The sequence below is a fragment of the Apteryx rowi genome, unplaced genomic scaffold, assembly GCF_003343035.1.
Source record: "Apteryx rowi isolate R43461 unplaced genomic scaffold, aptRow1 scaffold_145, whole genome shotgun sequence".
Taxonomy (NCBI): Eukaryota; Metazoa; Chordata; class Aves; order Apterygiformes; family Apterygidae; genus Apteryx; species Apteryx rowi.
This window is the reverse complement of record NW_020447697.1, coordinates 221,769-236,434: the sequence shown is the minus strand read 5'-3', so window position 1 is coordinate 236,434 and position 14,666 is coordinate 221,769. Positions and strand designations below refer to the sequence as shown.

At 45.2% G+C, this 14,666-nt stretch overlaps 1 protein-coding gene across 1 annotated transcript in view; it reads left to right on the top strand.

Annotated features, from left to right (window-relative positions):
* Positions 1 to 4,988: 4,988 nt before the first annotated feature.
* The window catches only part of CACNB4 (calcium voltage-gated channel auxiliary subunit beta 4), a 132,855-nt gene continuing 123,177 nt past the window's right edge, over positions 4,989 to 14,666 (top strand). The window contains exon 1 of the mRNA XM_026058268.1: positions 4,989 to 5,057. The gene's annotated coding sequence lies outside the window, so the exon portion shown is untranslated. The remainder of the gene's footprint in view (positions 5,058 to 14,666) is intronic.

The following is a 14,666-nucleotide window of genomic DNA, read 5'->3' as shown; positions in this document are numbered from 1 at the left end:
ATTGGATTCAAAGATTTGATCCAACAGAAATGTTGAGCAGTACCTTAAATTGAGATAGCTAGACAGATGTGATTTGATTACATTTAGTTAATTATTTTATGAAATATAAATAATGTATATACTCATTTGTCTGAGATTTTCTACACGGCTACATATAAGCATACTGTTAAAGCCTGAAATTTTATAAAAGCAGGATTTGCCATTCTGTCATCTCTTATATTCCTTATTCTGTGATATGTAACTTGTAGATAGTGTAAAATAATTTAATTATTATTAAAATTGTGTATTTAGAGGGTTTTGGTGTTAATAGAATCTGTTTTTTTTCTCTTCATACTTCTATACATTATCATATTTATTTTTAAGGCCTGATTGTAACTGAACATGCTGCCAAAGGATTTATCTAACTTCAGATTTCTACATTAGGTTTATACCTACTGTTTTATATCAGGAATCAATGGTAGATAACTTCTGCTTTTTCATATAAACTCTTATTGTTTAACATAGAAATTTGTGCAACTTTATAATGAGAATTTTATTGTAATATATTTGTTTCATGGATGTTGAAAATATCAATACTAGATAAATTTTCTTCTAGTATGAGTTTGCAACCTATTATGTCTAAGTTATAGTCAGCTGAAAGCAACAATTTGTCTTTAATATCACCATACAGAGATGTGTTTTGGGAAATCTTAATATTTCATATAGCCTTGATGTGACATATGCATTGTCTATTTAATTTGTTATAGAAATTACAATATTAAAAAATAAAATGGGTTCTGTAACAGGTAAACCTTAAAATAATGTTATGTGTTCATTTTACTTTAGTGTTTCTTCATAAACGTTGACTCGTGGAATAGTGTAATCCTTTTGAAGGCTGTCCTTTAGAAAGCAGAGCTGAGGGGGGCATGATTGCAGCTGCAGTCTCTTACAGTCATTATTTTCTGATAGGAAGATTTTTTTCTTGTTTTTATCTATGCATCTTTTCTAAGAAATAATAGGCACTACTCTTGCTTAAACCGAGCACTGTGATGTATCTGTTGAATGAGTAACTTAGAATTTGTGGCTCTTACCAGTTAAATTTTACAGGAAGTGAACTAAAACTGTTTTGCATTGGAAAAGATGAAAAATTAAGGAAAGAGAAACGGGGCAAGCTCTGAGCATTTCTGAATGTTCACAGCTCTGTTAGCTTCACTGGAATTGTAATATCTGCCAGTCTACTAGCTAGTGATCTAGCCCCCAAAGTACGCTATGCCTGAACTTTAAATTCAGATTAATGTTCCACTTCTGTTTTGTCTGGGGTTTGAGTTGAAAATGTATTGGTTAATAGATGTATCGCAGTTCTTACAGAAAATCATCCTAAAGAGTTTGCAGCCTTAAGAATAAGGGATCCGTTTTATTGGAATATCCATTTGGCCTCTTGTCTGCAATGTGCGTGCATTGCCTTGTGTGAATAAAACAAATTTGTTTAACAACACGGGTGAAGAGTTTTCTGTTCATTGCATAGTTAAATCCTTGCCAGAAAGAAGCGGCAGAAGCGACAGGAGTCGCTGCTTGCAGCGTGTTGTGCGAGTGCCGCTGCTGCAGCCTTCTCCCTGCTGTGGCAGCTGCTGCTCCCCCTTTCCCAGGCCGTGCCCTTGGGTCGCTCTCCCTGGTGCCGGCACCATCAGCCACCAGCCCAGCCAGCTCCAGCTGATCCTCTTCCAGCGGGACATCAGCAAAGCCGGCGCTCTGGAAGAGACTCATTTCATAGCTGTGCTCCTCTCTTTTACCTGAGGGCTAGCGCTCTGTTACCTTTAATTGTCCATAAGCTAGGCTTCATATGTTGGGGGGAGAATACTGCTACATGTTGGGTGTTCATTGTGGGGGAAAACTGATCTTAAATACCAGTGATACTACACTTCACCAGAAGGGATGTGTTTATATAGAAAATAAATACACTGCTCTTAAAATTTGATTGTACCGTACAGCTGAAGAGCCATGGCTGATTATGGGTTTTCAAGGAGACTCTAAACAGTCTATCCAAAAAGATATTTCTAGCCCCCATAAAATATGAGTAAATCCTTGTGCTTTGAAGAAATCCTCTGCTAATGCTGTGCATGAACTCCAAAATGATGTATGCAAGCAGCCTCATGTCCCTGATAACTTATGTTGATTTTTTAATTTATATCTAAATTATTGCATTCCACCACTTATTTACAGCATCCTTTTGAGTTACTGACCCCCATGGGTTCATTTCAGGTCACATTACAGTGCAAATCTACATCTTAACAAAGCAAAACATTTGCTAAGTTACTGGCAAAAGCAATACTTAAACCTTGTCTTTCATTTCAAATCTCAACCTAGACATTGCTATGTCTTGCTAAAGAGAAGAGGATGTGCTTAATTTTCTGTACAGAATCTTAATTTGGGAAGCCAGCCATGTACTCAGTCACATTAATCTTAATGTTTAAAGAAAAGTATCCTTTCCAGTACCAGTTTAATGATTAAATGGAATTTAAAAATAATCTAATTTAGACTACAGCATTCATGACCCATATTCATCTTGGATAAAGAAACCAGGCTGCCTAATTTCATCCAAGGAATTAAAAAAAAAAAATCTACAGTTTGTGTCTATAGCGGGGGAGAAAGATGCATTCACTCTGTGCTGTGGGCTTTCGCCCGAGGGGCGGATGCTCTGTATGGAGTCAGTGGAGATCGCCCTTCAGAGATGGATTTGGTCCCATTACTCAGACATTTGCCTTGATTTCACACACCTGTTACCTCAGTGCATTAACCCTTGCTGAAAACTTTTAAAGGCTGCAGCAAGTGCCTGAAAAGGGATAACTAAAAACATAAATAAAGTTGCTACCACATGCATTAGAGAAATGGTAGTGCTTTGATACTTCTATAAGCTTTCCTTCTCTACCCATTTCCTGGTTAGTTGAGAAAACAAGTATTTTTTGAGAGGGGCTGCTGCTGTTCAAAGCTTCTTGGTTTAACAGCGAGATCAGTTCATTTCAGTAGGAGGTGTAATGTACTTGTAGTTAAAGCACAGGAGTGGGAAGCGGGAAATCCAGGTCCTGTTTCCAGTTCTTCCCCAGATTTCCTGTTAAACTTCAAATTAATCACTTAATCTCTTGATTTATTTTTATTCCTCTATACACTGGAAATTACAGCACTCTTGATGAATGGTAGTTGATGCAAATGAACACTGTGATCAATGCTCAGGAAGTGTTAGGTGGCACTGCAGAGGAGGTCCAAGTGTGCTGTTTCAAACGGTTAGAGTGGTTTCAGACCGGTTTCAGATTTAAGAGGTTAAACTGGGATCATAGTCCAGTACTCGTCTGTAGCATCTGCATTCGCAGCTTGAGCCTGCCAAGATCTGGAGTGTGGGATGTAGTGCAACAGCCATCTCCAGGATGGGGACAATTACCATTTGCACAGAAAACTGAATGCCGTAGCATCGGCTATGGTGATTACCATTAGTTTATGATTGTTTCTGTTCATAATAAAACAAATTTGTCTAAGGATAAAGTATCATCAACTCACTTCTGAAAATTAAATATCTGGCTAAATACAGATACACCACTCTTATGGTTTTTAGGTTGTCTGTAAGAGACCCAGCGAAGTTTCTTCTGTGACAGGGAGAGTTGAACCTGGGTGTAGTGTCTGACACAAGCTGGAAGAAATTGAATGGTTTCACCTAAACTTACTTTCTGCTCTTTAACTTCGAGACAATTTTCCACATGGATGCACTTCCATCTGTTTTCTTCCGTGGCGCGCCGTGTCGATGCCAAGCTCAGCGCGCACGCCAGGCTGAAGTGTTCAGGCCCGAACTTTCTGCCGCAGGACTGCGTTATCTCAGCTCCCCTCCGCTCCTCTCCGAACCCGCAGAAGCAGAAGGCGCGGAGCTGCGCGGGAATTGCCGCGGGAGACCAGGCCGCGGCCCAGAGGAGACGGTAACGGGGCTTCCCCCGAACGCTGAGCTCCGGAAAGCCTTACCGGAGGTGAAGGCTCAACCGTGGAGCGTTTGCCGCAGGTACAGTGCGAGCAAATATTTATTCAGCTTATTCAGTTTTTATTCAACTCCTGGGGGCGAGGGAGGGGCAAACCCCGGGTCGTCCCCGCGGCTCCCCGCGCTCCGGGGGCGGCTGCTGTAGCTGCCCACCTCCATTTAGTGGGGAAACTGCTTCTCTGTGGGAAGCAGGGTGCCAAGACCCCGTCACGGCTTCCCCGCCACACAAAGGCAGCTCGTAGAAGTGTAATAAAAGGGAATGGTTAAAATTTAGCGACACCCGTCCCGAATGACTCGGGGAGGGGCCACGCCGCCTCGGGGGCCGCGGCTCCCGCCTCAGGGACGGCAGCTCCCGCCTCACAGGCTCCCGCCTCAGGGGTCGTCGCCTCACGGGCCGCAGCTCCCGCCTCAGGGGTCGTCGCCTCACGGGCCGCGGCTCCCGCCTCAGCGGCTCCCGCGTCAGGGGTCGTCGCCTCATGGGCTGCGGCTCCCGCGTCAGGGGTCGTCGCCTCAGGGACGGCGGCTCCCGCCTCGGGGGTCGTCGCCTCACGCGCCGCGGCTCCCGCCTCAGGGCCGCCCCCTCACGGGCCGGGGAGGAGCCGCCGCCTGAGGCACCGCCCGCCGCCTCCGCCCGGGCGGCGCGGCCCATCTCCCAGGTAGCTCCCTCCTCCTCTTCCTCGCCGCTGCCTCCTCCCTCCTTCCTTCCCTCCCTGCCTCCCTCCTCGCCCTGCCCCTCCGCGCACTCGCTCCGCGGCAGGCAGGCAGGCAGGCAGGCAGGCGGGCGGGCTGCGCGCAGCTCCGAGGTGCCGGCGCCGGTCCTCGCTGTCATGGCTGCGGTGGGTGCTGCCGCGGGGCGGCTCGGCGGGGGCGGCCGGGGCCGGGGCCGGGGCCGGGGCCGGGGCGGGGGCGGTTGCTGTGGCGGGGGGAGCGCGGCGGTGCCGGTGGCACGACCTTGATGTCTTCGCCTTTCCCGGGGCAGGTGACGAGGGGCACGGCGACGCGCCGCAGCCGCCTGAAGCGCTCCGACGGCAGCACCACCTCCACCAGCTTCATCCTGCGGCAGGTGAGGCCGGGGCGCGGCCGCGGGGCGGTGCGGAGCGGAGCGGGGCGCAGCGGGGCGACCCGGCCCCGGCCCCGTGCGCGCCCTCGGGGCCGCCGCGCTTTGCTCCGCTGCGCTCCGCCGCCCGGAGCCTTCCTGCCCCCGACCGCGGCGTCGTGCGCGGCGCGGGGGCTCGGCGGCGCCCGCAGGCATCTGCTGGGCTCCTCGTGGCTTTATGCCTCCTCCTTCACTTATTTATCTCCCCCGGAATGCGTAAAATCGCAACTTATTTTCATACCCGGTGTCAGGCCAGCGTGCTCCGCCTTCCCTGCTGAAATCCTAGTTTTGGGGGGGGTTTTTTGTTTTTGTTTTTCCCCCTCCTTACACAGCCTAAACATCGTTTGCGGGAGCGGCGGGTTCTGGCTTCCCCGGCTCGCGCCGTGGAGCGCGAACGCAGCGAAAACTGGAACCAGCGCCCAGGAGTTATTGGCCTTTTTTTTTTCTTTTTCTTTTTTTTTTTTTTTTATCATTCTCGTAAGAACTGGCATTCCCTGGAAGTTGGTCCGCTGCGTTATAAACTAACCTGAATAAGTCGTTGGGAACGTGTGAAGGCATCCCCAGATGGCGTTTGTTTGCCCTTCCGTGTAACTTCGGTTTAAATCGCGAGCACACGTCTTCTTGCTGCAAAGTTAGCAAAGTTTGGGGATTTTGACGCACTTGTATTTTTCTTTTGTTGTGCTCAAAGTGTTTTTTCTTTTAGCGCTGTGTTTAGCAGTTTCTTTATTTTTTTTGTAACGCTGTTAGTATTGCGTGGCGGCTCCGGGGTTGGGACCGTGCTGGTCTGACTTCAGGTCTCCGGACCTCGCTGTAGGCGTACAGAAGTTGTGATTACTGGGTATCCCTCTGTGCCGGACTGCCCCAAACCGCTGGGGGAAGTTTAGACACAGGAGAGCTAAGACTGTAAACCCAGAGTATTCAAGAATTATGAGACAAAGGCCCCAAAAAATCTGGCTGAAGTTATGATTGCTTTAAAAAATAGCTTTATTGTATTTGCCTTACAGATTCTGAGCTGCAATTTATACTTTAGGCAGATTTTCTAGTTATTGCCTGTACCAGTGAGTACAGGAAATACACTTTTCTTGAATGGAAGCTGAGATTTTAGAGGTGCTGAGGATTTTTGAAGAACGTGCTTGCAGTGCAGTGTCGAGAGCACTGGCATCTCTGTGTGGGGCTTCGGGCTCATTGGTGCTAATTGTACAGCAGTCCTGCTTCCCCTGGTGTTTCGGAAGTAACGTTAGCAATTTAGATGAAACCTCCTGCTAACAGTTACCTTTTCTTTTTCTATTTCTAGTCTTACACTCTTGTCTGTTAGCTCTCCCTTGATAAAGTAAAAACCAACATCTGTAGTCTCACTGAAGCTTTGCTTTCTTTCTTAAATGATGCTTTCTAGAGAAACTTTGTTAATTTGCTTTAAAACTAAATGAGATGAAATGTTTCTGAGGATTATTCCTTTTTACATACAAAAAACTTGTTTGGAGCATGAACCTGTGTACTCTACAGACACCCAAACCTCTCAGTGCCTTTAGTAGAAATTTAGGCAATTTCAAGGAAAGCAGAATTGGGTTCTTGAAAAAATCCGGGGACACGTGTCATGCGTGGAAGTGTATTTTGCACAGGAGGCAGAAGCTGTTGGTTGGATTGGTCGGTCGGGTAAGGAGACACGAATAACCCAGGCAAGGTTTCTGTTGCGTTGGGGTGTTTTCTATGCACCATCCCAGCCCAAACCAGAATCGCAGCACTCAGACCGGCAGCCCTTGTTTCCAGCAGAGTCGGATGCAACGGCACTGCAGCCCTAATGACAGTCGGGATCTGACGGGTAATGTCTCAGCTAAATAAATTAGAATTGCAACAGTGATAAATAAACGCAAAGGGAGTTTTAGCCTGTGTTAGTACATTGCTCAGCAGATGCTGTGGGCCCCTCTAGGAGATGTCCTGAGGAATCCTTTCGGCTGTCAGAAATGTCGTTGATTTTGTGTCGTCCTCGCCTAGGCAGTTGAGGGCTTGATCCTTACGGCTGCTGCCCTGGCTGGCTGGTTGGTTTTAGACGGACAAAGCAAGGGAAATCGGCTTGCGGAGCGCTCGGCGCCTGTGGAGCCTAGTCTGCAGCGTGTGGTTTCAAAGCTTGGCGTGTGCGTGTGCTCACACGAGTGCCCGGGAAGGCCGCTGCTGGTGTGCGAGAGCCTGACTTTTCAGGCAAACTAGCAAGAGGTCAAACTTGAATTACACTGCCTCTAACGCCCTTTTTGTGTAGAATGCACTGAAATGTTTCCTGTGCTTGGCACTTTTTTCCCTGTCTCATGCTTCAGGGCTTGCTGTGCTCTGTAAGTACTGTGTATTTCAGTGTGTCCTTATCGGTTGTCTTTTGGGAAGATAGACTAATTTTTACTTCTGAAACTCCCCTCGAAGGATTGCTTTATACTAGATGAGACATTAAAGGGGCACTGCCAAATATCTGAGGCTATTCATTTTGATCTAATTGAATTATAAATAACAGTTTGTAATTCTTGCATCCTACAGTTTACTGAATTCAAATAGAAATTGAAGTGTGCAAGGATTATTTAATTGTCCTTTCTAGAGAACGTCCTGTGGCTTCAAAGGATCTGATTTCCAAACTTCAAATACTCATGTGAATGGGGTGTACCTGTTACTGTGCTCTTAACTTGCATGCTTAGCTTAATTACACAGTTCACAAGCGTGTGTAAGAGGGGCTCTCGACATGAAAATGCACATTTAAATGAGACTGAGGGCAGCTGTATGCCTAAACACCTAACCGGACCTCGTTAATCTTTTTAGAAAAATCAGGTGGCCAAATGCTTATTAGTGGTTTTTTTTTTTTTCTCTTGTAGCATCATTCCATATCTATCAATTCCCCTTTTCCCCCCAAACGACTTTCTTTCCGGGGCCCAGGGCGATGGGTCGTGTTTTCACTGCCAGCCCTGCAGTCGTGGCGGCAGCCGCTGAAGCCGCGAGCGGTGCAGTGGGGCCTCTGCTGACCCCGTTGCTCTTTCCGCTCCGGCACCTGTCCTGCCCTGGCAGAATGAGGTGCTGCATACAGTGAATCTGTTACGTAAATATAACTTCAGCTCCATTCAACATGCTATAAAGTAATTGGATCCCTACCAGAACCCACCTATCCCAAATGAGCAGGAAACAGGCAAATTACTGTCATTTTCCAAGATGAAATGTCAGACACTAGAAATTTAAAACAGTAGAAGGTCTGCAGTGTTTTACTACCCTGATGCCTTTTAAACAGGCAAGTGTGAGAGTTTTCTGTGTGAGATCAGTAAGATTTCACTTGAATTGTGTGAGCTGAGCAACAGTAATAACTCTTGGATTGCCTCCCCCCCTTCACCTTGCCCAGGGAGAGTGTGCAGAAGAGTTAACTCAGGGGTGTTTGAGAAAGGGTCACCTTAGCTCTTCCTGGGAATTTAATATAATATTCCTGCCCATATGGTAATTCAGTTCCTCAGGACGCTGTTTCCTTTACACAGTGAGGTTTCTGCTGTTTCTTTAGTGCTAGAAAAGGCGTTTTTCTCAATCTTTATGATTAATAATTTTTCCTTGAGAACGAGAATAGGGAATTTCAGCTCATAGGGTACGTACGTGGAGCAGTTCCAGACTCATAATATTGCCGTGCTCTCAGTCAGGTGTGACGTTTTCTCCAATGATAAGCAGGCTTCTGAGGTGTAAGTAAAAAATGTCCCAATAGCAGAATTTAACTTCAAGTAACATTGCTGTGGTCGTACACGTATTTTCTTTTTAATTTGAAATTCCATCACTAAGATTTGCAATAAAAGTCTCAACAGAGTTTAAATCTGTTTTAGATCTTGTTATGAATTGTGATTGATGTCTTGACTATATCCACAATACAACGGAAATTTTGTTATTGTCTTCCTTTTATTAAGGAGAGACTCAAACCCCACAAAATTGAATTCTTCACTTCTCATTATATTGCATTTAATTTTTGGTTTAAATTCACTGGTCAATTTAAAGAAGTCTTTAGTAACAGAATGATGTGTGGACAAACTTTTAAATTTGTATTTTTGTCAACATTACATGGCGATAAGTAAAAACAGGCAATCGTTTTGAGTCTTCTTATGCGTGCGTCAATAAAATGGCAGAACTACTAATTTCAGTATCGTGAGTGCGGAAAGCAGACAATGCCCATAATTGCTTCTTAATGTCAGAAGAGCTGTACTGAAAGAAAGGGATTAAGTGGTACACGACTGGGAACTGATATGCACGTGCTGAAAATCAGTGGGCTCGTACAGAAAAAGTTTATCACATTCAGTGAGTAAAATTATTCTTATCCTTGAATGACCTGAGGTGAGGCCGGATGCACAACCTCATCTGAGGGCAATGAGCTTGCAAAAAGTGAAAAGCAGTAGAATGCATGGCCGGTGTTTCTGCTTAGAAAAGTTTTAAAGCATTTGCTGCAAGTATGTGACTAAAGGGGCGACTCATACGTGGAGCGTCAGGAGCGCGTGCAAGTGTTTTGCTCTGCCAGGACCGCAGGTTTTGCAGTATCCTGCAGCTGTCTGCAAGAAGGACTTTATGCAGAGTAGTTGTTCTGGGTGGACTGTGCAGGGTTAATCACCAGAGAGCCTGGGCTTTTTTGTTGTTGTTTAACAGATGAAGGGAGAGCGAGGCTGGTGCGTTGGCCATGTGTTCCTGGAGTTGTATGTGAATTCCAGTGGAAAGGGGGTTCCCGTATTTTTTCCCCCGTATTGTTGCAGAAGGTGGCAGTGCATTAAATCGGCTGTTGTGTTTGATACCCCAGTGGTCACCTGTTATGGGCAACGACACATGTTCTGGGTGTGCAGTTTGGATAACACTTAAATTCATATAATTTTCTATCAGCAGTCCATTGAAATCAGCAGTATTCTTTCTCCTTGATTCCATTTGGATGCAGTTCAGGGCTAAATTGCTTTAGGATCCATGGGGATAAATGTTTATTTCATTTAATGCCAGTAACTAACTATCAATTAAAGAGCTAATTTGTGAAAATGTTTGCAACTGTTCTTCATTTTAGCAACTGAAAGTTTGCCTTCTACTTTCCTGAAATAGCTTGCGATGCTATTTGATTGTAGCGAAGCAGGATGGCAGCTTGCGTGGATGTTCTTGAAGCGGTCGAGGTACCGCTGGCTTGTGGCCCCCCCGATCCCAGCAGTGCCGAAGGGCCCCCGCAGGGCTCCGTGCTGCAGAGCTGCGATCCTGTCGTGCTCTGAGCAGGACATCCCATGTCCGTAAAGCTGCAGAAACTGCATAGAAATTTCAAGTTGTGATACGGGCAGCCTCTGTCTCCAGTGGCACAGCCAAGGCCGTGAGGAAACCTGGCACTGAAGCTGTTAAGTACGATATTTGAGTGAAGAACTGGTGTATAAAATTGTTCTTCTTATGTGGCAGGTGCTGCTCAGTTATATTTAAGAACCCCCTTAAGGGACAGAAGTCAATTATCGACATGGTGACGTAAGAGAATAAGTAGGTCAGCTGAAAACATATGCTTATAATTTTGCAAATGCTGTGATAATAATTCATTGTTTCTCTGGTCTGTTTGATGTTTCTACTTCTTACTTGAACAGCGTGGGACTTGTAAGGATAGGTGGCTATCTTTTTTTCTTTTTCTTCTGATATCATAATTCTTATTGCCTATGATTTTTAATGGAATTTATTTCCTTGAGGAAAAGTCACCCAAAGGTTATGTGACAGCACCATGTTTTGTCAAAGGAAAGTGACACACGTCGTCTCCTCCTTTATTGCATGTGATTCCCCTCGAGTTAGCTCTGCAGAGGTGCTACAGTATTTCTTCGTAGGTGTGTGTCGCAGGGGTCATTAAAATCTCTTACAGTACGCTAATACAGTTTTGGGGGGAAAAGCCTGTAGAGAACCTTCAGTGAAAGTTTTCTTTAAATACACTAAATGGCTTTATCTGCAAAACCTGGATTACAACTCCCTAGGGGAAAGTTAACATCTGAAAAGGAGACTTTCATACGTGGAGATAGGTTGAAAAATATATTAGCATGGGTCTGCGACTGTGAAGGTGAAACTATAACCTCCATTCCTCCTTCCCTTTCCTCCTCAGCACGCAGCTGGCAGGGTGTTCTGCCTCGGATCGGGGTGTCTCGCTGGTGCTGTGCCGGTGTAGTTACTTTGATTTGGAGCGTGTGAAATGTTTTATGTTTTATTTTTTACTAACCAAATTGCAGCCCTTACTGCAGGTGCAATTAAGCTAGCTTACTGCCCATAGGATTCCCTGGGAGAAGAGTAAGAAATGCCTCAATGAAGAGCATTTTATAAAGGAGGACGGGGAGAGGAAATAGCTCTTCGCTGCTGTAGCCGAGAGTTAAAATGGTACCGCTGCAGTGTGTAGGTTATGGCATGTCTGAGCATACATATCCTGTTGATCACCATGGTATCTGATGCTCTGCCTCCACTTAGCAGATGGATATTTAGTTGTATGAAAGGATTTCTTGTAACTTCCTGGTGCTGGTCTCTACAAGTCCTGTCTCCTCCTCTCCACATGACATCTGTCTTTTCCTTCTTCTAGGTCTCCATTCAGGGTGCCCTTTCCATTTAGAGAAGATCTAGTCTGATTAAACTTCATGAGGTGCAGAATGGCTAGATCCTTTTCTTTGTTAAAAAGGTGTCACATTAGAATAGTTCTACTTCTGAAGATGTGACCAAAATTGAGGTCTGGTAGTGGGCCCTGTGTTTGGGTCCTTGTTCTGCAAAGCTGTTACCTGTCTGCTTATAAGCCTAACGGCTTTGCTGTGTCAGCATAGTGACAGGCTACAGGCTTGAAGTGAAATAGCTAGTTACCCGCTCTTTGCTATTAGCAGGGTCTTACAATGAAATCTTGCTGAAAAACTCATAGTAGTTAGTGGAAATCCTTCTAAGCTAGCGTCAGAAACCTCAAGTGAAGGCACTGAGTGTGCCTGTTCGTTCCAGGTACGTTTGACTTTACATAAAAATATATTTAAACGTGCAGTTTATTTCTGGATTTTCTTGGCCACTTTTGGTTGAAGGTAGCTGGAGTCAAGCCAATTTCCTTTTACAATCCAGCAGCACCGTGTTGTGTCTCACAATGCTTGTGCTCCCTTCAAAGGGGATATTGAGAAGAAAAGACAAACAGGGTTTTCCGTTACTTCACCAGCACTCAAACGCTAAGAACATTTAAAAAAAAGTAATGACGTTCTGACAAAAAAAAAAGAAGGGGGGGAAAGTAATAATCTTTCAAAAGGGTTTTGGTTTTTTGTTTTGGGGATCAGCTTCTTTGCGCATGTGGACATGGGATTGTATGGTCCTTACTGCAGGACCAAGCAGCAGACTCTAGTTGGGTGCTGGCATCCAGATTCAAATATTATCTTGTGTAGCCAAGAAAAAATAATTTTGGATATCAGATTTGGGAAGCTTTAAGGGAGTCCAGGTTTTGTTTCTTGTTGTTAGTAAAACTGAGACCCTTTCACCTGGCACTTGGGCTGTTACATCCCCAGCGTGTTGTCTCAGGTATGTCTTATCAAAGATGATGTGCCCAGATGTGCCACTTATCTGCTCTGAAAAATGTTGAAAATAATGGTGTATGTAATTAAAGAAGAGGAATGCGTGTCCTGAATTACAGTTTTGATATTTTTCCTGGTAGTTCATCGTAGTGTTTGCAGACTGTACTGTAAAGTAGTGATTTTATTTAGGGGGAAGGGTGGTCATACTGGATTCTGTTGCCAAACTAGCAGCAGAAAAAACACATTCCTGGTACCAGCTAAGAGAAATCATATTTCAGTCTTGGCTTGTCAGTGATACATGTAGGTAACTTTAGTGACCAATTCTTATCAAACTTTTTACAGATGTTTGATTTCTTCCTTTGATCCTGCAATTTTTGTCATTAAATGATTTTCCTAAGAGTGAAACTGAGACATTAATTGGCGATCTTGAGTTTTTGGTCTTTCGTAATGTGGGTTTTCCGATATGCAGGAGATGCTTGATGCTGGGTACTGTTGTCCATTCCAGCCTAGACTTTCGGAGAACAGGGCATTTCTCAAAATCAAATGCTGATTAGGTTAGTTACATACATATCTGCAAAAGAGCAGATGAGAATTTCAGTAACTTACCAGGATGAGCTCAATGCTACTGTGAGTCATTAATTTCTAAAATATAACTTACTGTCATAGAATATGCCTATTCCTCAGACACAGGACTGGATCATTATTTTTCTCTATACAGCATTTAGAAACTGTTAAAGCATTTGACAGGTGAATAAAAGATTCAGTCCTTTCTCCAAAGAATGTGAGCCTTGTCTACATGGCAGAGTGACATTGTTTTAACTCACATTTATTCTTACATCAGTGTAACTTAACTAATAAAACAGTTAAATCTTTTAAGTTAAACTACAGGTTTAAGACCAGTTTACTTTGATTTAACCTAGATCCATAGGCTTGCAAAAAATCAAAATAAGTCGTGCTTGAGCTCAAATAAATTTCCACGGAGCAATTGGTTCTAGCTTACCAACACGCTTGAATTTGATGTTGGTTTGCAGCGCTGGCATTTTCTCTTTTGCACAGCACCACAGAGTAAGTTTACAAAGGTACCTACGGGCTTTGGGAGGAATTGGTAAGTGTTTGCTGCTGACGTCACTGGGGCCCGAGTTTCGTTTCCTAATCCCAGAGGTGTTTCTCAGGACGCCCGTCTGTGGAGGGTAGGCTGCTGTGGCCACACGGGCTGTGGAGCTCCAGGAGCCTGCGGATGCCGCTCAACAGTGCAGTGTGGCCACTGAGATGATCCGGGCCAACACAACTGGATTCGCCTGTGATGGATTAGAGAGCTGCTGTCTCCTGCCAGCTGCTGAGCTGGAGTGACTACATCCAACTGTTGTGTGGTACGAACACAGCGGGTTAAAAGAACCTTTTACAAGCGCAAGGTTTGGAAGAGAAGGTCTGCTGTGACCCTTGGCGAGACAAATGATGAAAGCTGTCCTTAGATTATTGAAATGGTGAAGGCTGCCGAATGAAATCGTGCTTTGCTAGCGCTCTGCGTGTGTCAGTGGTTGAGGGTGTTGTATCTGAACAGCGTTCAACCATCGTGCTCACCGGTGCTGATGACTTTTAGGTTACCTCTTTCCTCTCTCTCCCTTCCCAGTGGATGCTGCCCAGGCAGACTCAGGGTCACAGGACACGCGGCTGATGCCTTTTCTGGAGCTGCCGTGTGATCCGGTTCGGGAGGCTGGTGGACTGGGCGCGTGTCGCCCACTCTTGGACCCTGTGCTCGATGCAGCTGGTGGTGTTGGGCTGCGAGCTGTCTCCTTCCCACCGTGGTGCTGAGGTCACGGGCAGCCCTGAATCTTGCCGTCTCTGGGTTTTTCCTTGCATGGTTGGGTGGAGAAGAGGGGGGCAAGCTTCACAAGTCTGAAATGACAGTGGAGGCAAATTTAAGCTTTTTTTTTTTTTTGACCTTTTCAGGAGGTTCACTCGGTTATATTAATAATAAACTCGTGTCCGTACTACTCCGTGAACATGTCCAGCGTGGCACGTGGAAGTGGAGCATGATTCCTATCCTCAGCATGCCAATGTTCAGATAGCGGCG